This window comes from Aedes albopictus, chromosome 1 (assembly GCF_035046485.1).
Source record: "Aedes albopictus strain Foshan chromosome 1, AalbF5, whole genome shotgun sequence".
Lineage (NCBI taxonomy): Eukaryota > Metazoa > Arthropoda > Insecta > Diptera > Culicidae > Aedes > Aedes albopictus.
Window position 1 is genome coordinate 14,869,998 of NC_085136.1, and position 27,649 is coordinate 14,897,646.

At 42.4% G+C, this 27,649-nt stretch overlaps 1 long non-coding RNA gene across 1 annotated transcript; it reads left to right on the plus strand.

Moving 5' to 3' along the window:
• The first annotated feature begins 727 nt into the window (after window positions 1-727).
• LOC115256410 (uncharacterized) lies at window positions 728-22,282 on the plus strand. Its single transcript, XR_003892609.2, has 2 exons — window positions 728-22,093; window positions 22,182-22,282. It is a non-coding gene; the product is annotated as an uncharacterized LOC115256410 (long non-coding RNA).
• Window positions 22,283-27,649: the final 5,367 nt, after the last annotated feature.

Consider the following 27,649-nt stretch of genomic DNA (forward strand, 5'->3'; position numbering starts at 1 on the left):
GTCGATAACGGTCATCGAGAAAGGGGAAGGAATGTTAGTTCGACAACCGTTGTTACTAGAAATCGTGGAATCCACAGCATCCCCACAGTTGTCACAGGAAGGAGTGGTGGTTGGTAGGGTAGGGTATGGTGTGGATCTTGGAGCCACCTTTGGTAGGTGATATAATCCACTAGTTATATGAAAATACACGACACGGTCTCCATCCCGATTATGATTTATTTGGTCGCGATAGTAAGGGTAATGCACATACGTCAACGACCGTTCTATATTAAACGCGTCACCGCATTGATCGTTTACATTACCGTGAAAACCGACTTCCCCACGAAAGCTATCACGCGCTTCTGATTTCGCATTTAATATTTGCGTCCCCATCTCCCTACCGAGAAAACCGACCGACTAGCGGAAATTGTCGCACGTTTCCCACAGTATTGAACTTAGAGTATACGGAGAATTCGTGGCCGGTTAGCGGCGTCAGTCGTTTAGGTGTCTCGTATGCCTCGGGATGTGGGTTCGATTCCCGCTCCAGCCGGGGAAAAATTTTCGTCAAACGGAAAATTCTCCACTGGGCCACTGGGTGTTAGGGGTAATACACAAATTATGTGAGGCAAAAATCGACAATTTTCAATCCCCCTCCCCCCTATGTCACACTTTTTGTATGGGACATCAATATTTTTGTATGGGTGGTCACGTTCTGCAAACCCCCTCCCCCCTGATAGCGTGACGTAATTTGTGTACGACCCCTTAGATGTGTTGTCCGTTGTCAAATGTTTGTACTGTTCAGTCTGTAGAGGCCCGTAAGGTCGAAGACGGTGTAATTGTCTTTTTTTAATTGTCTTTTTTAAAAACTTTCAAGCTTAGATAGCTATTTTCGAAATATGTGTTTTACTAAGAGTAGTTCCATGTGTTACCTGTGATCGAAAGCCGTTAAGGTAATAAAGCCAATTATTTTAAATTAGCTCAATGATTGTTGTGAACTGCAATCACTTTCTTCTAACATTTTTATCGCTTCAATATTAAGCCTGCACCAGAACTACAAGATTAATTTGCAGATATTACAGATTCCAGGAGTCCTCATGAAAACGCATTGGCTAATTACCCCAATTTCTTCTAGTATGTGAAAAAACACAACTCGGAATGATCTCACCCAGTTCCATGTCGTCGGATGACCGCAACCACTCCTTAACTCCTTCAATTTTCTGCAATACTGGTTACTATCATTTTTATCACTTCACGAGGAAGGACAATGTGCACCTGCCCCAAACACATGTCACTTTTCACTTTTTCCTTCGAACAATGCAACGCGACCGAGATTTTCATCGCAACTGCTCCAAACACGCGTCATTTTTCAGGGCTTGGCTGGATGAATTAGTTCACATAAATATAAATTATCGATCCCCACAACGTTCATGAATATCCATGCCTCAAGCTAAGTTTCCTGTTCCCAAGTAGAGCACTCAAGTAAAATTCCTGCTTTTTCGCAAGTAATTTTGACAACTGATATAGTATATAGCAGGGCCCATATAGCCGAGGCGGTAAACTCACGGGTATTCAGCATGATCATGCTGAGGGTGACGGGTTCGATTCCCGGTCGGTCCAGGATCTTTTCGTAAAGGAAATTTCCTTGACTTCCTTGGGCATAGAGTATCTTCGTGCCTGCAACACGATATACGCATGCAAAATGGTCATTGGCAGAGGAAACTCTCAGTTGATAACTGTGGAAGTGCTCATAGAACACTAAGCTGAGAAGCAGGCTTTGTCCCAATGAGGACGTTACGCCAAGAAGAAGAAGAAGAACAGTTTGGGGAATAATAGCACGGACTATTTTCCCGCGCGGAAAAGTGACAGCTCCATTTTATTTCCATGAGAAGCGTTACTGGCATTACATTTTTCCTTACTTGCCATCTGCGAACTGATCACGTGATTTTAATGCAGATTACTTGACCTTTCCTTGTCCTATCTTTTTGCACGGCACTCACCAGTTGGAAACTAGCCTTAAAGACTGAAGTAGCGAGGAATAAATTATACAGCATCCCATTAATATTGATTCCTCACTGAACAGAACAGCAGCGAGTTACCCCAACGACGAACGGAAGAGATTACACAAAGAGTTCAAGAGTGATTGATTATCCCGCATCACAATGCGACTATTTACTGGAAAAGACGGCGTAGATTTGTTTATCGCCGTGAGGCAAAACATGCGTTCTCACTCTTACATGTGGCTATCTCCAAGGTTTTTATATATTGTAAGGTTGAGCATGACGTTTAGTTTGTGGAGAAAAGCAGAGGAAGCGAAACTTCAAAGGAATTTGAGGAGGCGGGGGATTTGTTTTCAGAATTTCTCACGGTGAAAAAATAATGGTCGCTCAGCCAGTTTTGACATCTAAGACTACCTAAGAATATGTAAATACCTTGGCTATCTCTAGCGTGCGCAGATTTTTCTTTTTTTCTCCCTCATTCTCGTAAGCAAACGCGAGAGAGAAAAGGAGAAAGAGCACTTACCCCCTCTTTTATCTCGCTCTTTTTTCACTCAGCCAAAAAGAGTGAGCGAGAAAACAGATAAAGCTACGCCCGCTAGATGTTGAGATACATTTGTTTCTGTGGCTGGAAGTTTGTGCGTTTGTTCCGTTCATTTCGCAGCAAGCGAAGGAGAAAGAAACTGGCATTCCTCGATTCAACCTGCTCCGACGAGTGATGAATACTTACGGCTTCGGTTGTTCTTGAATATACTTTAGCATCGGGCATTCGCACCAAATGAGAGTCTAATAAAGGTGTGGAAAAAGATACTTCGTGTGCGATAGATCCGCGTTTGAGGCTACTATTGAAAGCAAAGCCAGCTTCTTGATTCGCATCCACCGGTGGCTATTAGTGTTTTTTAGTTGCTACCTTTGATCTTCGTGTGGCAAACGGTGCAATCTGCGATGGTGCGATATCTCGAAGAGTGAACGAAAAATGTGCTTCACAGCAGCATGGGATTTAGTAATTCGTTCAATTTTGAATGAAAGTTCTGCTAATTGTACATAAAATAATGCAGTAACAAAAGCAACGACGCATGGGGATGAGTTCAGGTGGAAGTGGGAGGATTCGTATTTAATAATGTTGTGTTTTCAAGGAGTTTTTAGTGAAATTTCAGGATGTTTCAGGGGGTTAGAGGGGGTTTTTAAGAGTTTCAGGCGTATTAGGAGGGGTTAACAGGGGATTTGAAGGGATTTCTGGGCGTTTTTAAGCCTTTTCATAAGTGGGTTTCAGCCTTGAGGCGAAATTAAAAGCATTTCCTCACTTTTTGGTTTTTTGTTTTTTTTTTATCAAATAACGAAGCATTATTTTCGTTTTTCGTACACAGTTCGAGGAAGGATCAACATATCTCCTGATTTTTTTTCAGGTGAAAAATGTTTTTCAGTTTTAAGGAAACCATTTTTGAATGAAATTTAAAAAAAAATATGGTTTTTGAAAAATTGGTAAAAATTTTACACCTGAAAAAAATCCAGGAGATAGCTCAACCCTTCTTCTGTGTTCAAAAAACGATTTTGAAAAATATTGCTTCGTTATTTAATAAAAAAAAAATCAAAAACCAAAAAATGAGGAAATGCGTCCAGTTTCGCTTTAAGGTTCAAGAGGTTTCAGGGGGTTTCAGGGGGTTCTTTTGTAGCTTAGAGGTTGTTTCAAAGAGCTTACGCTCACTTTATTTGCTCCAAACTCAGTTTACGCCCTCCATTTATGCATTGATTCCCGAATAACACTCCCCCAATTTACGCTCCTTGGGAGTAAACTGGGAGTAAGCTGGGGTCTTGGTATTCGGGAATATTTAACATGTGATACAGATGTATAATGGAAGTTTGAAGTTGTTTCTCAAACTGTTGTTGTCTGAAGGAGCACTACCACCAGCAAAGTTGCAAAATTTAGTGGTTCCCAATCCTGAATGACGGGCCACGCAAACTTTTCAAGATCCGAAAGTTCTAGAGGAGTGTGAGATTTTTTTTTTTTGATTCTACGTCTCAAGGAGCATATACATTATACATACATTGCATGTATTATACACAGTAATCTGTGCAGTGGTTCTCAAGCAGAGGCAACGGGCCATGCTAATTTCTCCATTACCGAAAGTGCGATTAAAATGTGAAAATGGGTTTTAAATTAGTACTATCCGTGTATTAAAAATCAAGTCAATTGGTACAAATTTTACTGAGTTAAAGCAAAACAAACGCCTCGTACAAAAAAAAAAATAATCTGATGTATTCAGATTCTGCGTCTCAAGAAATTACTACAATACAGTGGCGTGGCAAAACTCAGTGGTTTTTCAAGCTGTGGTGACGGGCCATGATGATTTTGCAAGAATCGAAAGTCCGAGGGGAAGGTGTGAATGTTTCTTTTAGATTCGACGTCTCAAGTAGCACTTAATACAATAAATTGGTGTTACAAAGCTCAGTGGTTCCCGTGGCTGTGCTAATTTCGCAAGAACCGAGAGTCCGAGGAGATGTGAATGCTTTTTGGACTCTATATTTCAACGAGCAATAATTTTAATAGAGTGGTGTTGTGAACCTCCGAGACCCCAGGGCCAGGAGTCCTTGTTGAAACCTTTCGATAACCTCTGAAACACCCCTTAGACCACCTGAAACGCCTCTGCGATCCGCTGGAACTCCCTGAGAACCCCTGAATGACAACTGAGAGGAGCTTTGCTTGGAGCCCCTTGAGAACAGCTGAAATGACACTGAGACCCTCTAAAATGCCACTGAGGTTCTTGCGAAGTTTTTGTGGCCCGTGAATCCAGATTAGAAACACTTTGCCACTCAACCATATTGTATTCAGTGCTCCGCGAGGCGTGAATTATAAAAAAAAAACTATTATTTTCGTTGCAATGGCATATAAGGGGGTTTCAGGGGCACTTCAGACGATCCAAAGGGGTTTCAGGAGTACCTAGAGGTCTCTGGGCGTTTCCAAAGAGTTTGAGGGGGTCTCATGGAAGTTCCTGGGGCCTCTATAGTCATGGCTAATAATGCACACTACCGTCACACACCAAATTCATGCTTCATTCGATGCATGAATGTTATTTGCCTTTAGTATAAGTACCATATTGCACCACAATTGTAACACAAGTCAAGTGGAGAATGAAATAACAGTTTCTCAATGTAGACCTGGTGTTCCAGTTGTTCATAAAACTGCAAAAGAATCATACGGGTAATTTGAAAACCGGAACTGTGAGAATGTGGAAACATTGATTTTTGGGTCAGGTTTCAGGGGCGTATTTAGGTGTCTGAGGGGGTTTTAGAAAACATTGCAGAGATTTCTTGTGCATACAGACGGGTTTTGGAGGTGCTACAGGTGCGTTTTCGGTAATTGTGGAGGGTCTCATGTGCATTACCTACCTACCGAGGGGGTTTAAGGGGAATTAGCCATGATATCATTTATCAATTTCTGCACAAAACTCCTACTTTTTACGCCCTCTTTTAATGTTTGCACATTAAGGTGGCCCACACTTATATGAAAAACAAAAATTTTGAAAAATATCAAGTCTTACCTCCTAAATCAGTTGTTTTGAACTCCCAGAAGCTACGTTCAAAATTTGAGCAAAATCGGTTGAGCCTAAGGGGGCGCTCAAAACGCTTGAAGTTTGTATGGGAAAACTTGGCCAAATGTATGCAAAAATTTTAAGTTTTCGAATTTTGCCGCTAGGTGGCGCTATAAGCGTTCAAAAATCCAACCCTTTGGTATTATTGTAGGTGACTATATGCCAAACAACTTTGTTGAAGACCGCAAAGTGATCCAACACCTGTGAAAAAAGTTATACCCTAGGTAAAGTGCAGACAACAAAGCAGCTGGAGCAGATCAACTACCAAGAAAGCTTCTAAAATATGGTGGAGAAACACTGGTGAGAGCACTACACCCCGGTTCATTACCAAGATTTGGGAGGAGGAAGAATTACCGGAGGAATGGTTGGAAGGTATCGTGTATCCCATCTTCAAAAAAAGCGGCAAGTTGGATTGTGGGGACTATCGCGCGATCACACTACTGAGCGCTGCCCACAAGATACTCTCTCAAATTTTATGCCGCCGTGATGATAAACAATTGCAAAAGAGTTCGTGGGGCAATATCAGGCTGGATTCATGGGTAAACGCGCTACAACGGACCAGATGTTCGCCATCCGCCAAGTGTTACAGAAATGCCACGAATACAACGTGAACACACATCACTTGTTCATCGATTTCAAATCGGCGTATGATACAATCGATCGAGAACATCTATGGCAGATTTTGCACGAATACGGATTCCTGGATAAACTTATACGATTGATCAAGGTAACGATGGGTCGAGTGATTTGCGTAGTTTGAGTATCAAGGACACTCTCGAGTCTCGAGTGATCGTCTTTCGCTTGCTGTTTAGCGTTGCTTTGGAAGGTGTAATAAGGAGAGCTGGGATAAACACGAGTTAAACGATTTTCACGAAGTCCGTTCAGCTGCTTGGTTTTGCTGATGATATTGATATTATATCTCGTAAATTTGAGACGATGGCGGAAATATATATTCGAGTGAAGAATGAAGCCAGGCGAATCGTATTACTCAATAATGTTTTGAAGACAAAGTACATAATGCCAAAGAGCTCCAGGGAGGATTCATTGCGCCCGCCACCACGAATTTTTATCGACGGTGATGAAATCGAGGCGGTGGAAGAATTCGTGTACTTGTGCTCACTGGTGACCACCGAAAACGACACAAGCAGAGAGGCATTGTGGCAGGAAATCGAGCTTACTTTGGACTCCGCAGAACTCTACGATCGAACAAAGTTTGCCGTCACACGAAGCTATCTACAAAACGCTTATTAGACCGGTCGTCCTCTATGGTCACGAAGCATGGACTCTACGTGCAGAAGCTCAACGCGCCCTTGGAGTTTTCGAACGGAAGGTGCTGTGCACCATCTACGGTGGAGTGCAGATGGAAGACGGGACATGGAGAAAGCGAACTGCATCACCTGCTGAGATAACCAACCATCGTCAACACCACGAAAATCGGGAGACTACGGTGGGCGGGTTACATCATCAGGATGTCAGATAGCAACCTGAAAATGGTTCTCGAGAGTCATCCGACTGGTACAAGAAGACGTGGTGCGCAGCGAGTTAGGTGGGTTGATCAAGTGGAGGACGATTTGCGGTCACTTCACAGAGTGCGGAACTGGAAACGCACAGCCATGGATTGCTTCGTTTCGTATCGTCTTGAAAAAATCCCATATCGCATACCCTCACAGCTGAGGTAGAAGAAACATGAGGGAGCAAAGGAGGCCTGGACCGTCACCGTCGTCCGTCATCTTCGTCCCGGTCCGAGTGAAGTGGGCAGTTAGTACCTAGTGCATCGCACCAACACAGGTAACCGAGCGGACGCATTCACGACGCACGCATTCACGGTCGATTCGATGATGGTTGCTTCGATCATTACCAAAAACGAGGACCCTGATGCGCTGCGGGGACTTGCTGGGGACAGGGAAGGAAGAAAATTTCGGAAACGAAACAAAAGAGAAAGGTGTGGAAAGGTTCTGGTAGGTGAGCGGAGCGCGAATAGTGCGTTCAAGATGAAAACGGAAAACACAGCCGGGGAAAATCCGAACGGAACGATGCGAAATGGGATGCACAAGAAAGTTTGCAATTGTGGCGGCGACATGAGGATGGGTAATTGTAACGTGTTTTGCCACCCGGAACCTTGTGGAACGTCGGAACGGGAGGAAAATTGTTGCCAGAGTGGAAATCAATCTTCAATAGATGAAAAATCCGAACCCGAAATAAATTATTCATAATAATAAGTGGCAGCTATATTATAACTCAAAAACTTATCTACTTTAGTCCGATATAATCATTGGCTATCGTAATGATTAATAGGTAATGTCTGAAATAGCCATTTTTAAACTAATGTAGTAAGTAGATCGAGATTATTATGCTAGATAACTTTGCAATATAGATTATTTAAATTTATGACAGTCACCAGATTTAAAATTTGAGATTAAAATTAATTTTCATCGAAATGAAATCTAAATCCAAGTAACCAAGTTTCTAGTCGATTCACACACCGGCAACCAACAACACACTCCTCGCCACGGCATTATTCTATCCAATTTTATTATTTTCAATGCCGTCGTCCACCCGTCGACGTACCATTTTTAAGTCGCAGTAACTACTCCCAGCCGCGCGAGATTCAAATAAATTAAATAAACATTACTACTTTTTACTTGCGCGCACACTTTTACCAGCCGCTTCTAGAGCAGGCAAACTTTTTTGCGCCGATTCGCTCATCCATCCGTCTCTATCCAGCAGCCTATGAATGCACTGCACGCAGAACTAATGTGCAATATTCGCGGAGCGGAGTCGATGCAGATGAGGTAATAAAAAAACAACAAACGACTCTTCCTGGATTGCCTTCGTATTCGCATGGCTGGCTGCGCTGCCAACACTGCTAGATAACTGCCTCCCATCCCGACCCGAGATGGTCATCGTTGCAGAATCGCAGCAGCCCGTGGCGAGCCACCCACCCACATGCAGCAACGTAGCTAGTAGTAGGCCGTTAGGACCCAATAACTAGTGTGGCACGCGCGCGCCAGGATACCAAGGCGAAAGCCACCCCATCCCTGATCCCACTCCACGAAGAACAAGAAGAAAGCAAACGTCTTAAAATGCGGCGGGGAGGAGGAGCGTTTCGCTTTCCACCGCACGCGACTCTTTCCCTTTCGTTGGGAGAACTTCTGCTGCTGGCTTCATTCTCCCATTCTGACGGTGTATGCATGCATATGAACCGAACAGGAGGAAGTGTCTTGAAGGAAACAATTTAGATGAACAAATCATGATGATCCCATTCCCAAGTAACATTTTGATGACAATAGTTTTGTAGAGGTTTTTAGAACCGTCATCAACCTAATTCCTTTTATTTTGGTTTTATGATCCCGGTGGCTGCGTGCGAGTAGTTCTGCCTAGTAAGAGTTTGTTTCGTGAGTTGTCGTTAAAGGTTCATGCAGAGTGGGCGGATTCTACAGAATCTTCATAGAGGCGACTCACTTGGAGCACACTTGGAGAGTGGTACATCACGTAAGGAATATCGGTGATCCTTTCAAGGCTGCAAAGCTTAAACATTCTTCCAGCAGTTACTTCAAAATCCCTAAATCCAGGATTTTTTCTAGGAATTCCTTAAAAGATTTCTCCAGAAATTATTTGACGAATTTCTCTTAAAGTATCTTGAGGGATTTCTCCAGGCAGTCATTCCATCAGGGATTCTTTCAGTAACTTTTTCCTGAGATTCCTCCAGCAATTTCTTCAAAGATTTCTTCTTGATTTTATTAGTAAGTTTCTTCTGGAATTCCTTGAGGGGTTTCTCCAGAAATGATTTCAGGGATTTTTTTTTATCTGTATTAACGAGATTTTTAACCCTAGGCTAGTTCATCTCGGGACCCACGCTTTACTTCCCTTCCGAAGGAAGAACCCACATTTTGTGAGTATGTCGGGAGTGGGATTCGATCCCAGGTCCTCGGCGTGATAGTCAAGTGTTCTAACCATCACACCAGGATATTGCGTGGATTCCTACATGAGTTTCTTTTGGACTTCCTCTGGAAATTTCTTCAGGGGTTTTCCCTGAAATTCTTTGAGAGATTTCTCCTTCAAAAATTCCTCCAGGAACTTCTTCAAAGATTTGTTCTCAAATTCACTCTGGAACTTCTTCTTGAGCTCCAAATGAATCCTTGTTAAAACTCCTAGAGAAATCCCTCAAGAAAGTGCTACAGATATTTCTTTTTTGAAATCCCTCAGGGATTTTTCCTCGCAATCTTTAAGAGATTCCTCCTGTAATTGCTGGAGGAATTTCACCTGTTATTGCTGGAATGATTTTTCCAGGAACTCCTTCAGGGATTTCTCCAGAATTACTTTCAGAGATTGTTTAGGAATTTCTTTAGAGATTTTTCTTGAAACTGCTGGAGAGATTTCTTCAGATATTCCTTCAAATATTCCTCCAGGAACTCCTTCAGGGATTTTTCCAGGAACTTCTTTGCATAAATTTCTTCGGGTTCTCCTTCAGGGATTTCTTCACGGATTCATCAACGAGTTCCTTCAGAGATTCCTTTAAAAGCTCCGTCAGGGGTTTCCCCTGGAGTTCACTCAGAGATTCCTCCAAAAAGTTCCTCATTTATTCCTGCAGGAATTCCATCAGGGATTGATTGAGAAAGTTCTTCAGTGAATTAACCAAGATTTTCTTCTTGAATTCCTCTAGGAATACCGTAAGGGTTCATCCAGAAATGTCTTCATGGTTTCCTCCATAAATCCGGGATTCTTCTTATATTTTTTCATGGATTCTACCAGAAGTTTCTTGAAAGATTGCTTCTGGATTTTCTTCAGGGATTCATCCAGGATTTTTTTCTAGGAATTTCTCAAAAGATTTCTTCTGGAATTCTTTGAGGAATTTATTTGAGATTAAGAATTTTTAGGATTAGGAATTTCTAAGATTACTTCAGGAGTTTCTTCAGTACCCTTGATTTTCTTGACAGATTTCTTCTGGAATTCCTTAAGGAATTTCTCCAGACACTTTTGCAGAGATTGCTCCAGAAAAACCGTCCATATTTAATTTGAGAATAATTTCAGGGATTTTTCGTGGATTCTTCGAGAAATTTCTGTTTAAATTTCTCAATGATTTTTTCAGAGATTTTTCCTGGGATTCTTTGAGGGATTCCTCCTTCAAGGATTCCTCCAGGAGCTACTTTTCGCATTTGTCCTGCAGCTCCTTCAATGACTCGTTCTTCCAGGAATGACTTGAAGGATTTTTCAAGGAATTTCTTTAGAATTTTTTGCCTGGAGGCCCTTGGTGTTTTATTTCTGGAATTTCTTGAGGGACTCCTCCAGAAACTCCTTCAGAGATGTCTACAGGAGTTTTTTCAAGGATGCTCCAGAAAGTGCTTCAAGGGTTTCTCCAGGATTTTTTTCAGGTGTGGTATATTCCAGTATTCTTGACAACACTGACATGCCATGCTGCTACGATGTTAGCAATTAAGAAAGTCTAAGAAATATTATGAATAAAGCACTAGCCATTATTGTCAGAACCAACGTAGAGAGTAGTTCCATTCTTCAAGAGAACTCCTGTGGAAAACATAATCTACCTCACAAGGATTCCTTCAGGAATTCCTTCTCGGTATTCTTCCGAGGTTTTTTTTTCTGTATTTCTTTGAGGAGTTTCTCCTGAAGTTGCTGAAGAAATTTCTCCTGTAATTACTGGAGATATTTTTCCAGAAACTCCTTAAAGAATTTCATCAGGGATTCTTTCAGAAATTCTTCGGGGATTCCTCTTAGAACTTTTCAGGGATTTCTTCCTTATTTGCTAGAAAGATTTCTCCAGAAATTTCTTCACAGAATCCTCCAGGAACTCCTTCGCGGATTTTTCTGGGAATTCCTTCAGGGATTTTTCTTGGAATTACTTTAAGGATTTTTCCAGAAACTCCTCCAGGGATTTCTCCATTTATTAATTAATAGGTTTCTCCAGATATTCGGTCTGGAATTTCTCCAGGAACTCCTCCAGGAACTCTTTCAGGGATATCTTCTGGAGTTTTTCTTTCATTGATTTATCCAGAAAATTTTCATGTATTTCTCCTTAAAATCTCCATCAATAATTTTCCCCGGTATTCTTCGATGAATTTCTCCTGGAACCGCAGGAGATTTTTACAGGAACTCCTTCAAGGTCACATTCTTTCAGAACTTTCTTCAGAGAATTCTTTAGAAAACCCGTGAGGTGTTTCATTTAAGGCTTCCTCCAGGGAATCCTACGAAAATACCTTCAGGGAAATTTCTCAGGGATTGCTGGAGAGATATATCCTTTCTTTGCTGCAGTGATTTTTCCAGGAACTTCTTCAGGGGTTCTTTAAGGAACTCTTCCAGCAATTTCTCTAGGGGTTCCCCATGATGTTCGTCCAGTGATTCCATCTGATTTTTTTTTGTGATTTCTCTAGAAGTTCTATCAATGATTCCTCCAAAAGTTCCCTCCCGGATTCATCCACGAGTTCCTTATGTGGTTTCTCCTGAAGTTCCTCTATATAGGAGCGTTTTTCAGGGATTCTTGCACGAGATCTTTCAGGAATTCCTCCAAGGATTCCTCCTGGAGCACACTAAACAACGCGAAGTAAAGAGAACGCGTCCCAACAAACATGTTTGCTGTACAACGGCTGAATAAACCGCTCTTAAGCTTGATTTTAAAAAATCTTGGCTGAATAAGCTGAAGTTATTCAGCTATCATTGTTATTTGGGCGTGACAGTTTTGAAAAGGCAGCCGCTCGCGCGCATAGCTTGCAACAATCTCCTACAACTTCGTCCAGGAATTTCTTCAGATACTCCCCTTGATGTATTTTCAAAAGGATTCCTTTGGAAAACTATTGAACAACTCTTCCTTGTTTATTTTTTAGAAAATGTTTGAAAAGTTCCTTCGGAAATTTATCCAGTAATTCTTGCCTTGATCCTTTCAAACATTCGTTCGGACATTTTATGGAGGGATTCCTTCAGAAAATCATTGATTACTTTAGAAATTTCTTCAGAATTTCTGTAGGGATTTCTAAAGAACATTCTTCACACATTTCTCCAGTAATTCTTCTATGTTGTTTTTTTTAATCTTCCAAAACCTACTTTGAAAATGCCTGAAGAAACTTCTCTTGAAATTTTTCCAAGGACTCCACCAGAAATTCCGATAATAATTTCTGCACAGGTTTTTTTAAACATCTTCCATCGATTAATTCCAAAACTATCTTCAAGGATAGCTATAGAAAATCTTCCAAGTAATTAATAGGCAATAAATAATAAATAAAATCAACGGCTATGTATTATAGAGTGGTGGTGACGCATGGTCAATCATTCCATACGTATATGCGCAACAGGCTTGAAAATTAAAAAAAAAATGCTTCTCCAAAAAGGCTTGAAGAAAATTTCTAATATTTTGATAAATTACGTAAAAAGAGTTAAGCTTTCGGTCAAAAAAAAATAAAAAAAAATACATAGCCGTTGTGGTCTAACATTGCACAGTGGGAAAAAATAGGTATAAAACGCGAATAAATTCAATATCTCTGCTCGGAGTGGATGGATTCGAATGAATTTTTGACACAAACTGTAAAAGTCTCTATAGTTTCAGATAAGGAGGGTGTTATTCGCCGCACGATGCTGGAAATCAGTGCACTGGGCTCGTTTAACCCCGTTCTCTCTTTCTCACATCTTTTTAGGATAATCCTCATCTATTCCCGCACGCAGAAAAATGACGCTTGTTTGAAGCAATAAAACGCTTGGTTGATTTTCGAACTGAGAATTTACTTATTCCTAAGTTATATTTCTTTGCTCTTACTTAGAGTTTATCGATAAAAACAATCAATTACCACAGTTCCATATAACGTTAAAAACTTCATTTGTTTCTACAAAATGGGGACTACAAACATGGCCCGGAAGCACTCACACATGTTTAAAGTTCTTACCCCAACATCGCCACAACGAGGAAAGTGTAGCAAATCCATCACCTCAACTTCCAAGTGCCGTTTTGGCCGTGATGGATAACGCGCAGGTACTCAAAACAGCATCCACAAAAACTTGGTCTGTTTCACCTTTTTGTCTTTTTTTTATCCGTTCTTGTTCTCACCCACTTGCCGAGTGTCTAAAAATAGGTTTCCGAGCCGCCGCAGGAGCTGCCGTCACCAACACCATCACATTCCTTCTTTGTTAGTATCCAAAGTGCAGTCGTTTGAAACAATCCATTATTTTATGTTGAAACAACCAAAGCTCTGTTTGTTTTAACAAACTGTCAAAAATATCGACAAATAAAAATATTTGTATTATCAAACAATGGAAGTTCAAATCAGTTCAAATTGAAAATCAGTTTGTCGCTATAGTAAACTGAAAAATCGGTTGATTTGATCTATAATTTAATTGTGTTTACAATTTATTTTTCTGCGTGCGCCTGGTGTGCAAAATAAATGCTTTATTTAACTCGTATTTGTGTAAAAACTTCCATAGTATCGGGAGTTTGACATAGGGTTGGTCCTGCTCTTGTGGATTGCGTTTTATTTCGGGAGAAGATGCATAAGACATTTTAAAGAACTAGGGGATGTCGTGGTTATTTGAAGATATTTCAATTTTTCAGGCCGTGCGGTGAGCCAAACCAGCTCCATTCGATACGGAAGTTTTTACACAAATAAGAATCAAATAAATCATTTATTTTGCACTCCACGATTTTTCCAAAAAAGGTGAAAATAAGTGTGAGGGGGATAAAACGGGCCCAGTATAATGATTTCCAGCATCGTTCGGCGAATGACACCCTCCTTATCTGAAACTCCTTATTTGAAACTGATATTTTGACGATTTTTGCGTATGAAATAATAATATTTTTTTTAGCGATTTTTTTTCTTAAATTTAGAACTAATAAACTTTTTATTCGTGAAAAAAACATTGCAAATCGGTCCATTGGTTCAAAAGATATGACGTTTTGAAAATAAAAAAAAATGGATAATAATAAATAATAATAAATTTTGGACAACCAAAAAAAATAAGGGTCTAATTATTTTTGGTAGAGATTATTCTCACCGAATTAGAGCAATATCGGAACATTTTTATTTTTGAGTCTATTATTTTTTCATTGAATTTCTGAATGTTTGTATGGATTGCTTCATGGAAGATTGCATGGATTATTATTCAGAAAATCCTTCTAGGATTCCTTGAGCAAATCTTTCAATTTCTTTTATCAGAAATTCTTCCAGAAATTCACCCGCTACTTCCTCTACGGATTGATTCAAAAACTTCACCAAGGAAACATTTGGAATGTGGGGTTCCTTAGAAACTTCTTAGGCGTTTCCTTTAGAAATTTTACAGGTAATTTTTCTAGAGTTTTTTAAAGATTTCATGAGGAAACTTCTATCTATGTAATTTCTTTGAAGGATTATAAAAAAAATCCTATATGTATTTCTCCATATTTTTTTTTTCTGAGAGGCTTCCCGGAAGTTTTCCAGAGATCTCTTCAGATGTATGGATCGAAATCTCTCCAGGATTTTTTTCTTCCATGGCTGTTTTCCAAAAACAAATAATTTATTCGGAAATTTTCTCCAACGATTTATTCAGGAATTCCTCCGGAGATTCTTTCGGAAAATATTCGTGGGGTTGTTTTGGAAATTCCTTCAATCATTTTTTTTTTCATTCAAATTTTTTATACAGTTTTATTTTACGGAAATTTCTTCAAGGATAACTTTAGGAAACCTTCCCTGCATTTTCTCTGTAATTTCTTCAAGGAGGAATCTAGCAGAAATCCCTCCTAGGATTGATTTGGAAAATCTTCCACGGGTTCCTCAAAAAACTTAGAAGAATTATTCAAGAAATTCTTCCAGGGACTTCTTCAGAAGTTCTTTTTTGATTTCCTTCAGAAATTCATGAGGTTTTTAGAGATTCTTTAACAAAAACGTCTAGGAATTTCTCTAACCCTCCTAAGATGTTATGCTAGGCACACCACGATAACGTTGTGTACATTTAGCGAGCCTGTGTGAGTAATATTGACCCTAACATCCTACTTGGGGTAAAAATTCCTCCAGGGATAACTTCAGACTCTTGAATTTCCTCCAAAAATATTTCCAGGAACTCCTTTAGTACAATCAATGGTACATATTGCCTTTTACTGGTATTTTACCAGATTTGCTGGTGTACTGGAAAAACTTGTAATAAGAAGGCACGAAATATTGCTTTTCGACGAATTAATAAATTAAATTTGTGGAAAAATCGCGTTCTGGTGGGATTCGAACCCACGACTCCGTATTCGATAGACCGACGCTCTGACTAACTAAGCCACAGAACAGATAATGATTCTGCGGAAGAGAGAGCCAAGCTGACTTCGAAGCCACACCGTGAATATTCCTTTTTCACGAACTATTTTTCCACAACACACTCGCGTTGGTGCCCACTAGCTACAAGTGAGAGCGAAGCAGAGACTTACTGTTACTTTCGCACTACGCATATCTATTCACCAAGCAGTGTATTGCTGATGTCTAATTAGTAAGGTACGGCGGGATCACATGATGTTCTCTATTCATTATCAACAATTTGGTTGACATACCACATAGTCCTTGATTCAAACAATCTTTTAGCGAAGGATGAATTTATAAATTTTATTGAAATCTATTTCAAAACTTCGCGTTTCATCTTGTCCCGGTGTACCTTATGCGTGGAGAGCTCTAACGACCAACTGCGCCGACGACGCAAACAAGGATACAATGGTGCATGTTGCCCTTCAGTGGCGTTTTACCAGATTTGCTCATACATTTGTATGATACATAATACCTGTTCTGTGGCTTAGTTGGTTAAAGCGCCGGTCTAGCGAATACGGAGTCGTGGATTCAAATCCCACCAGAACGCGATTTTTTTCACAAGTTTCATCTCTCAATTTGTCAATCAGCAACATTTAGTGCCTTTTTATAACAAGGTTTTCCAGTAAACTACTTTAGCAAGTCTACCATAAATTGGTTTAGAAATTATTTCATGGATTACTTTCAAAGAATATTCCAATGGTAACTTCAAAAATATGTTTCATTGATAATCTTCAAGTAAATCCTGCATACAGGCCCGGATTAAGGATTGTGGGGGCCCGTGGGGTTTCTTTAAGGAATTCCTCCAAAAATTACTTCAGATTTTCCTTCATAAAAGTTCTGATAGTGAAATTGCTCGAATGATTTCTTTGGAAAGAAATTTGTCTAGGGATGCCTATCTTCAAAGAAATCTACAAGAAATTCCTCCATCTTAAGAAATTATTTCAGGGAATCCTTCATAAAAACATCTAGAGATCCCTGCGATCCCAGGATCCCCTGGGAAAATGCCCAGGGGAATTTCTGGATAAATTTATGAAGAAAACCCTTGAAGATATCCTGGAGGAAATCTTGAAGGATTTACTGTAGGATTTCCTGGAGAAATCCCCGAAGCAATGCCTGAAGGCAGAGTTGTGCAGTTTCAGGATGGTTAATGTCGAACGACACTCGCTTTAACCATCACTTCATATGAAAAACGCAGTCCATCAAAACATAATCGATTCACGCAAAAGCCACTCAAGCCAACCCTCGTTCAATGCAGAGTCAACCACATCCAACAGCAGCGATCGTCTCTTGTTTTCGAACCACACGAAGAAACACCGAAGCGAGTTTTTGTTCTACGCCTTGAATTCATATTCATAGGGCGTGCTGTGTTTGTGTTTGTTGCGCTATGCAATACGACTTAACAAATTGACATTCATCCTGGCCCTTTCAGATGAGAGTCACCCAGCAGTGAGTGACATAGCTCTGCGTCGGAACGACTGTTAACATGCGTTCGGTTGCTCAGGAGATTTGTAAAGAAAGAGCGTGGTGGCGGCAGCCACCGTATCAATGCGTTCGTCTCGAATGTGTTCGTTAGCAACATACACAGCAAATAATTTTGTAATATCCAGGCGCGTAATTTCTGGTGATGTATTCATTTTCGAACGTAATTTCACTCGGTTACATCGTTTTCCAACAATTATCACACTCTCCATGCACACCCTGGTTGGCACCGGAAAGTATCAACAAACCCATTCCAGCAGAAACCTAGAAGCAGTATCATATTTATCAACTTCCTTCTAACTCGGTAAAATAGTCGAGAGGTAAGGGATATGCCTCACAATCAACGGATCAGTGTACGAATCCATGCCAATATTTTACTTATATATGATTCATCTATAGATCCGGTTCTAGCGATTGCCAGACCCACTCTCAAGCAGCGGCAGCTAATTTGTTGCATGAAAATGATGTAATTGTTTACATCACTTCTACGACGCGACTGATGTGCAGCGAAAATGATGTGATATCACAAGAATTTTTTTGCTGTGTAGAGACGTTCGGCTGTGGCGTTGATGGAGAAAGAAGAGCAATGTTGATGTTGCGGCTTTTTCGGGTTATGATGATGATAATGCACAAGACTGCCTGGAGGAATCTCTGGAAAAAATACTGGAGAAACCTCTGGAGAAATACATGGGAGAACCGTTGGAGGAATTCCTGGCACAATTCCTGGAAGAATCTCTGGAGGAGTTCTTGAAGGAGTTCCTGAAGGAATCCATAACGCGATTCCTGATTGGTTGATTGGCTTTTCTATATTATAGAGAATTTCAGCCCTTGGTTGGTTCGTCTCTCATCTAATCAAGCAATTACTGAGGGAATCCCTTGAGAAATCCAGGGAAGATTTTCTTAAGAAATCCCCAGAGAAAGTACTGAAGAAATCGCAGTAGAAATTCCAGGAAAAATCCTGAAGGGATTCCTGAAGGAACGCCTGGAGGAATCCCTAGAGAGTTCCCTGGATATTCCCTGAACAAATTCTGCATGCCTGGAAGAATCCCTAGAGGAATGTCTAGGGGAACTTCTGGAAAACTCTAGAGGAATTCCTGAAGGACTGTTTAGAAGAATTCCTAGAGGAATTCCTAGAGAAATTTCTGAAGAAATTCATGGAGGAATTCCTGGAAGAACCCCTGGAGGGAGTACTGGAGAATTCTCTGGTGGAATCTTATGAAGAATTGCAGGAGGAAATCCTGAAGGAATCCTATTAAGAGTTCTTGGGGCAAACTCCTAGAGGAATCCCTGTAGCAGTTCCTGAAGGTACCCTAAGATGAATCCCGGAAGCAAACCCAAGGGAATCTTTACACAATTCATGTACGTATTGCTGGAGGAATTTCTGGAAGAATAGGGTCCTAAAATGAAAAATATTTCCCTGTTTTTCTGCATAATACGAAGGAGCATGCTTTTCTGATCTCAATGGTATTTTTTCCGAACTTAAACAGTGACAGAATAGTTAATAAACTCGAAAATAAAATATTGATGAGCAGGTCTTGTTTGACATACGAGGTCAACCTTGACGTAACGAAAGTGAAACAGCGTGTTGCAAAAGACATTGGCTCACTTTTGACAACATTTAATGTTCCTGTTTGACATACACGGTAAACAAAATTTACCCAAAATTGAGTGCTAAACAAGGAGTGTTGCAAAAATTCTTAAAATTTTTGAAAATATATTTTATGGGCTTTACCTAATAGGGATACTTAAAAAATGAGTAAACGTGTCGTTTTAATCAATACTTGATCGAATTATGCAGAAATTGAGATAGGCCTTTAGGAGCCTATTCCAGAAGGAATTCTTGTTCGAATCCCAGAGTTCCTGGAAAAAAACCTTTGTGAAATTTCGAAAATAATCCTTGGAGTTGTTTTCTCTTCCCGGAGCTGCTACTGGGATTTCTTCGGGAATTATTTATGAGATTCTCTCAGGAATCCCACAAGAACTTCTTTCGGTATTTTTCCCGAAATCTCATTGTGATTTTTCCTGGAGTTACTTCCAGGATTTTTGAAAGAGGTACTTCTGCGATTGCTTCAGGAATTCCTTCCGAGATTTCTCCAACGACCTCTTCCAGGATTCTTCCCGGATTCATTCTGGAACTCCTTCCGGGATTTCTTCGGGTGGATCTTTTCCCGCGCTTCTGTCAAGAATTGTTTCTTGAATTTCTTCCGAAACTCCATCGTGCATTTCTACGGAAACTTCTTCCGGGATTCCTTTTGGAACTCTTTCTGGACTTTTTCTTGGAACTTATTCCGGAAACTTCTTCTGGAATTCTTTAAGAAACTGCTTCCAAAAGTTCTTCGGGAACTCTTGACAGTATTCATCTAGTAACTCTTTTCTGATTTCCTTCAAGAGTTCCGTTTGGAGTGTCGTGTTAGGACAGACACCGTGGCAATCCGGGTCAACCGATTCTGCTTGCCGAAACTCTATTTCGAGGAAGGATGCAAATGATTCAACCTACTCGTGCAAAATACTTTACAAGACTGGCGTTTCATTTCATCATGATTCATGATCGTTTGCTTTGTTTACCGGTAGCGCATCACCGCTGTCAATGATATATGCCCTGTGTCTCGCTTTCTCTGTATCCCTCTCAATCCTTTCATGGAGGTCCTACAAATCCTTCCGGAATTCCTCTGGAAGCTCATTCTGAAATTTTTTCAGATGCTTCTAATGGAAATCCTTCAAGAGTTTATCAGGAAGAATCTTGAGAGATCCCTCCTGCAGTTTTTGTTCATAGCATTCTTCATAAAGTGCCTACAGGATTTTTCATGGGATTTCCTCAGAAGCTATTAAGAGATCCTCGGATGTAATACCTGGAGGATTCCCGGAACTCTATGAGAAATCCCGGAAAAAGTACCATGAAGTCCCAGAAGGAATCATGGTAGGAGTTCCTGAGATGTAACCTATTGGGAATCTCAGTAGAATCTCAGAATGACTTCAGAGAGAAGTTTAGAAGAAACCCCAGAAAGAATCTCAGATATAGCTCCCTGAGGAATCACAGAAGGAAATCCTAGAGGGATTCTAGAAAAGAAATGTGAAGAAACCACGAAGACATCCTGGAAGAATCTCGGGTAAAAGCGCAGGGGAAATCTTGCAAGGAATAATTCTAGAGGGATTTCGGAATTAATTTATAGAGAAACTTCAAAGAAATTTTCGAAAAAGAAACAGGATTTCCTAAAATATTCTCAGAAGGAAACCAGGAAATCTCTGGAAAAATCTCGTTAGTACTTCCTGGAGGAATCTTGGTAAGAGCTCTTGAAGGGATCCCAGATGGAACCTCTTTAGGAATCTCAGAAGAAACTCCTGGAAGAACCCCAGAAGAAACTTCTGAATGAATCCTAAATAAATCCGCGGAAAAATCTCATCAAGAAGTCCCTGGAAATCCCTCAAGTACCTCCTGGATGAGTCCTGGAACAAATTAGCGGAGAAACTTAGATAGATTCCTGGGATTCCTGTGCCGTCATCAAGTCAAAAATCCGCACACTTTCCCACGCTCGCGAATCCCAAATTTTGAACTAAATCAATCCACCTAGCGAAATTCTTCTAGGTCCGAAAGGTTATGGAACTCTGTAACTCCGAATCATAAACAACAAGGTCACAAAACGTCAAAGTCTTGACAAAAAATATCTTAGCAACCGCGACGTCCAGTGCAGTACCGTGTTCCCATTCACCACTATCTCAAAGGCCTACTACTGAGCTGATTGTTTAAAACTTCCCATCGGGACACTACTGCACAGAACGATCACAGGCGCCCGCCGCGCCGCCGGCCGTCTTCGTGCATGCGAATCTTCCTTCCCATTCTGGCCTACTGCGAGCGCAAGTCGAATAAAACAACTTCCATAGTCAAGCCACGCGGCGGCGAGGCCTGCTGTGTGCAATCTATCCATTTTGCATGCACTGCACAACACAACACAGATCCAAGTATGTATGTGCTGTTATTTGTGTACCTACGAAATGCGCTTGCACTTCATCCATGTATGAACTGACCATCTCATCATCATCTCCGCATCTCCATACGTGCGGCGGACGACGACGACTTTGTGTTTGCTTTGAAGATTGTTGCTGTTGTTGTTGTTGTTGTTGGTCCTTAGTTCTTGAGTTTGCATTCACCTACACAAGGATACTCTGAACTGGGTTCTAGAGTACACTTGGCGGAGAAGAGCACATACATGACACGAAAGTGCGAATAATTTTGGAAGTCGATGGACACGAACACGGTTGTTGGAGAAACCCCGGGTGGAGGAGGTAACCTCCGTCAACATCAACAAGACGACGACGGTCGGTCCCCCGGTTGTCCAGTTCGATTTGCATGCAGATTAGGGTGTTCCAAAGCTGTACATAGTCAGGAATCTTGAAAGTTTATCTTCCAAATGGTAGTTAATGATGTTAGTATCAAACTTTTGTATGACAGCAACTTTTGAAAGTGACTTTGAAGGTTACAAAGTTACAAACATACAGGAGATTTCTTCTCACAACCTTAGCTACCATTTGAAGGGTGAGCCTGTAACACTGTTTGGCAATGAGCAACTTCGGGACACCCTAATGCATGTCCTTCTTGGTTATAATACGTACGAGGGGGATTACGAACGAATCCGAGTCCCACATAGGGGGAGAAGATGTCGTCGCAGATATGACATAGGCCTTGAAGACCTTCTTCTTCATTCCGAAACTGACCATCGCACTGGACACACTCAGTGGAACGGCCTTCACTGCCTTGACAGGATTTTTTAAAGTTCAAAACACTGTTCAACAGCCAGTACAAGTAAGATTCGCTCTCATTGAGAGACCCCCCGAACTAAATTGTGATTTATGGTTTTTTGCTATTGTTTTTTTTTTCTCCTCCATCGCAGTAGCCTGCTTCCAAGAATAAAGACTTGCGAAATGGACACACCCGTTGCCCGAGTTGCTTGGATGATCCTCGGCAAGGGTGGACCATCGCCGTCGCCCCACTCCCCGAATCAAAACTCAAATATCACACACGTGCAATTCTCTGTTTTCGGCTAAGATCAACTCACTCTGCGAATCATCGCCGCCGTCCGGAATCCGTCATGCCTGTATTTCCACACGCTTGCTGCGGTTCCTCACCGCGCAAAAATTACAGCTAGTTGTTTGAAAAACATGAAATGTAATTCTAAATACTTGTAGGTTCTCGTTCGTCTTGCTCCCGGTCAAACTATCGCTCCGACTCCCCCTTCTTCACCTTCACACGATACGGCACGGCACACTTGGATTGATTGGTCACCACCGCGAACCCGAAATTCAACACTACGACGGTCTTCAAAAAGTCCCGTAGTCTCCAGCCGCACGGGAGGATCTACTACCGAAAACTATTCCCCGAGAAAAGTGCGAAACGCACAGCGATTTTTTCTGCTTCTTTAAAAAAAAAAAGTTTAGTTGATCGATTTTCGCGAGCCGTCGTCCGTCGTTGTCCTCGCACACTATGACCGCTCGCTCGCGGTTGTTCAGTTTCAACAGTAGGTATAGACAACAGTAGCAGTAGCAAGCAAGTAGCAGAGTCGTAGCAGGCGTCGACGGCGTGTGTATGTTGTTTAATAGAACTGCTGCTGCTGGTGCTGCTGCACTGCACTCTTTCTCTCGCTGAGGATGGCCGGCCACAGCAAGCCGTGCGAAAACATCCCCGCAACGCGAAAATGACAACTGGAGGAAAGTCTCTCAACGAACAGCGAGCTGCGAGCAGCGGAGCCCGCGGCAGCCCGCTGCCGCTACGCTACAAAAGAAGGGGGCGGTGGGAGGCATCCTGATGGGGTGTGGATGGTGTGGGCGGTGGGGTGAAGACAAGCACAGCGAGCAGTCGATGAAAAAGGAGCAGCGAAAGAATCTCGCGCTAAATGGTAAAACTGTATGGAATCGAGGATGACGGTGAGGGAGACGGTGACGAAAACGACGACCACGACGATGGCGTAGCGATAGCGAGTGAAAAGTTGCAACAGGGATAGCCGCGTCTCGGCTGGACTCGAGTAAACTCGCGTGGTTGCTTCGTCGAGATTGGTTCGATGTCCGCGGCTCCTTGGATTGGTTGTGGGTGGGTAGAGTTCGAAGCCAACAGTAATACAGGGAATAAAAATGTATTTGTGATTTATTAGGGGCTGTTCATAAACCACGTAGACCAAAATTGGGCAATCTCAGACCCCCCCTCCCCCCTCGTAGACTTTCGTCCATACAAAAATTTCCAAATGAGTGCATACTACAGCTTCCAAGAATTATCGCTTTTTGAGTGCTGTTAAGGTCTTCCTACAATTCCAGCTAGTCTATTGATCTCTGGAGAGATTTAGGAACAACTCCGGTTGCTGAAATAACAACCGCAACTATACGGACATCCTCATGGTTCTTCGTTATCTTGCCACACAACGTTGATTATTTAGGAGATACTAACGGTACAGCGAAGTCGATGAGGGTTACCCGCTTCATCCTTTTATCATAAACTACTATATCTGGCCGGTTGGAAAGTTATGACCTCGCGATCACAGTAAATCTTTTTCAACTATTTTCCGGAATCCGGTCCAACTGGTACTAACAGTAGGATACAAATCTGTCGATCAAGTTTTGCATTATAGCAAGCTGTTTGTGCACGATCTTAGCAAATCCGTTGTTTCGACCTAGCAAAGTTCATTCAGATAACATTAACAGATACAGATAACAACCTGCAGCGACATGTTTGTGGTTTCCCCGCCTATAGGTAGAACCAGGTTCTGCCGCTTCCAAACCTCTGGGAAAAATCTCTAGTCAGGTAGACCTGAACATCTCGGGAGCATCTGCAATAGCTAGTATTAAGGCCAGGTTTGGAACTCCGTCCGGACGTGGAGCTTTACCAACGCTAAGGGACTTTGCTATCCCCGCAAGTTCCACATCGGTGACACTTTTCTCATCGTCATAACGCGAGAAGCTGCCTGATGATTCCCTCCAACATCTCTGGAGATGGCTCTGTAGGAGCTGTTACACCTGTCTTATCTATCACGATCGTGTAGGCATCACCTCACGGGTTCGCATTGGCACTCTGACAGAGACCCTCAAAGCAAGCCTTTTTGCTTGACCTTATCTGGCTGGTAGTCTCCCATTTCTAGGGTGGACTTGCCTAGGCATGGTCGCATCGCACTCATTCGAGGGCACTGTTACAAGCCACTTCTTCCTCTACCCGCTGCCTGCTGTTGTAGTCGGTAGTGTAGCAAACTCCCAAGTGATCGCTGTGAGTGTATCCATTGTCAACTCTCCAATTGAAATTACTTGTTAGGCCAGGACTACAAAAAGTAACGTCAATAATCAACTCCGCACCGTTCTGACTAAAGGTACTCTTTGTACCGACATTAGCCAGGTCGACATCTAGCATGGCCAGTTCTCTATCAGGATCTGACCCCGCTGGTCGGCAAGCCTCGTTGGATAAATGTACGACTCGTGCTGAAAAAATCAACTTTTTGCAACTCGTTTCATAAATAACTATATATTTATTTAGTTCCGATTGCAATACCGTTCAAAGGACGCCTTCCTACGAACGATAAGCATGTTCATTTGGCTCACACTTTGACAGTTCTCTCTGCACGATTGGCTCACAATGGCCGCCTCCGCAGATCTCTATATGTAATGTAGGATTACTAGGTTGAAGGTCCACTTCGTATTCATGCCAGTAAAAGTGTTCGCGCAATCCTGGTCGATCCTCTCCAATTCCTCTCGTAACTCTCGGCTGGCCCCCTGAAAATTCGTCCCATTATCCGAGAACATTTCGACTGGGGACCCGCGTCGACTGATTAACCACCTGATTGCGTGTTTACAGGACTCTGTGCTCAGGCTGTACGCAACTTCACAGTGAACAGCTCGCCAGACACCAGACACGTGAAAAGTGCCAAGTAGCGTTTTTCCTTGCGCTTTCCCACGGTGACTTCGATTGGCCCGAAGTAGTCGAGTCCTACGTAACTGAAAGGTCGAACGAAGGGTTGCATCCGCTGAATAGGCAGTGGGGCCATCCGAGGCATAATTGGTTTGATTTTGCGTAGTCGGCACTTCAAGCAGTTATTGATAACCTTGCCAACTGCTGTCCGTAGTTTCGGAACGAAGTATCCTTGTCGCACTTCGTTCACGACAGTTTCCAGTTTCCTCGCAGTAATGATGTGATTCCTTGGAAGTATGATGGGGAATGGAGTACGAGCCGCGACGAATACTGCTGGAGCTGTCCTGCCTTCCATCCTGATAACGTCGTGCTCGTCCATAAATGGCGAAGTTTTTGTATAGCTGGCTCGACTTTTCAATGTAGGCCCATTGATCGCAGGGAAGCTCCTTGTTCCTCTTCAAAATCTTCACTTCGTCCGGAAATGCTTTGGCTTGTGTCATACGCCACAGCAGACTTTCTGCTTTAGCTAACTCCTCCTACCGAATTTCGACCAGCACGGCTGATCCAGATGATTTTCTATTCTCGGCTCTCTTTAGTCCTTCAATAGGTATACCGGCACGCCTACGTCTACAGTTCGAAATAAAGCGGAATACCATAGCAACCGTCCTCAGAAGAATCTTCCATTTCGAAATGCGTGTCACGTCAATGATAGGCTGCGTGATAGCAATATGATGGAACAAATTACATGCTCTGAGTTCCTCGGCCACGGTTGTCTTAATCTGAGGTTGCTCCGGCCACAAATCTATCGGTTGATGAAGAAAAGACGGTCCGTTAAACCATCTGCCTTCCGGTTCCACTGTTGATCCCGGCCCCCACTTCGTCATATCGTCTGCCACATTCTGCTTGGATGGAGCGTATCTCCAGGTGTTGATCTCCGTCTGCAATCCGATGCGCTACGTACGGTTTGTACTTTCGGTTGTCTGACCGAATCCACGAGAGAACCGTGGTCGAGTCGACCCACAGATATTGCTCCTGAATCTGAACCGGCAAGGTTACCAGCAGCGTATTCATCATCCTTGCCCCGATTACCGCAGCTTGCAGTTCTAGTCGAGGCGTTGAAGTCAGCTTCAGAGGGGCAAACTTGGCTTTAGAACCTACCAGGGAAAAGCGGATGTCTTCCGCTACTTTATACCGTAGATATGCGACGCAACCGTAGGCATCATCTCCGGCATCGCAGAAGATGTGTAGCTGAACCGAAGATATGTTCTTGATGGATTCGTCCCCGTAGAAACAACGTTGAACTCTCGTCCAGCTTAACCACCTTTTCATTCAGCCCCATAGTGAAGGTGAACACGTCTTCCTTGGGCTCTCAAAGCAATCCTAGCAATCGCTCAGATTCCGTCGATTTGTCGTAGCAAAGTACCTTAGTGGACCTACTTTCCTCTCCCAGCGCTGTGAGTACTTTGGGTGAATTACTCACCCAATTACGGATTTCAAACCCCCCCAAGCGAGTGAACTTCTCGTACTTCACGCGCTACGCTGAATCGCTTCGTCCTTGTTGTCCGCACTATTGATATAATCATCGACATGTGTCGTTTGATGATGGCATCGGCTGCGGCCGGAAACTGACCAGCATGTTCCCGTGCGTTAGCGTCCTTCGTGAAGTGAGCGTTGCACGGCGAGCACTTCGCACCGAATATGACAACATCCATGATGTACACATCGGGAAGTGCCTTGTCGGAAAAGAAACTTTTGAAAACGGGTTTCTGGTTCGGATCTGTTAAAACATTTCCTTCACGTCGCCTCCGAATCCGATTCGCTGACCTCTGAAATAGTTGATGATTTCGAGCAGAGGCACGAGCATGTCTGGGCTCTTAAGCAGCATATCATTAAGAGAAGTGCCGCCCGCCTTGGCAGCAGCATCCAACGTTAGTCGAATCTTCCCTGGTTTCTTTGGATTGACCACTACGTTTAGAGACAAGTACCACTCTTGCCCCGGTTTGCTGCTACGAAGTTCACCAGGTAATGCTTTGTGGGCATACCCTTTTTCAATGAAGCCTTAAATCGCTTAGGTGACTTTGACTTGTAGGTGCGCATTTTTCCGGAAACGTTGCTCCAATTGTTGTATACGCCGGTAAGCCATCGAGTAGCTGTCCGACATCTGAATTTTGTCGGCTGGCCACGAAAGGCCGGTTTCGAACCGATTCCCGACACGCTTTGTAGTAGCCTCCAAAATTTCTCGCGCCCTGTGGTCTTCCTCGGATTCCGCGCGATACGGACAAGCAATACCAGCTTCTTCCATGGTGAAATAGTTCTTCAGGGACTGATCCCTCGACAGGTCGCATTGATGCACGCCGCAGTTTCCTTCTAAACCTCTTGAGGCAACAGGTCCACTGACTGTCCATCCAAGCTTGCAGCGCAGACCTACTGCTTCATCTCCCGTTCTTCCAATCCGCGATCGGAGCCATCAAGTCGAGA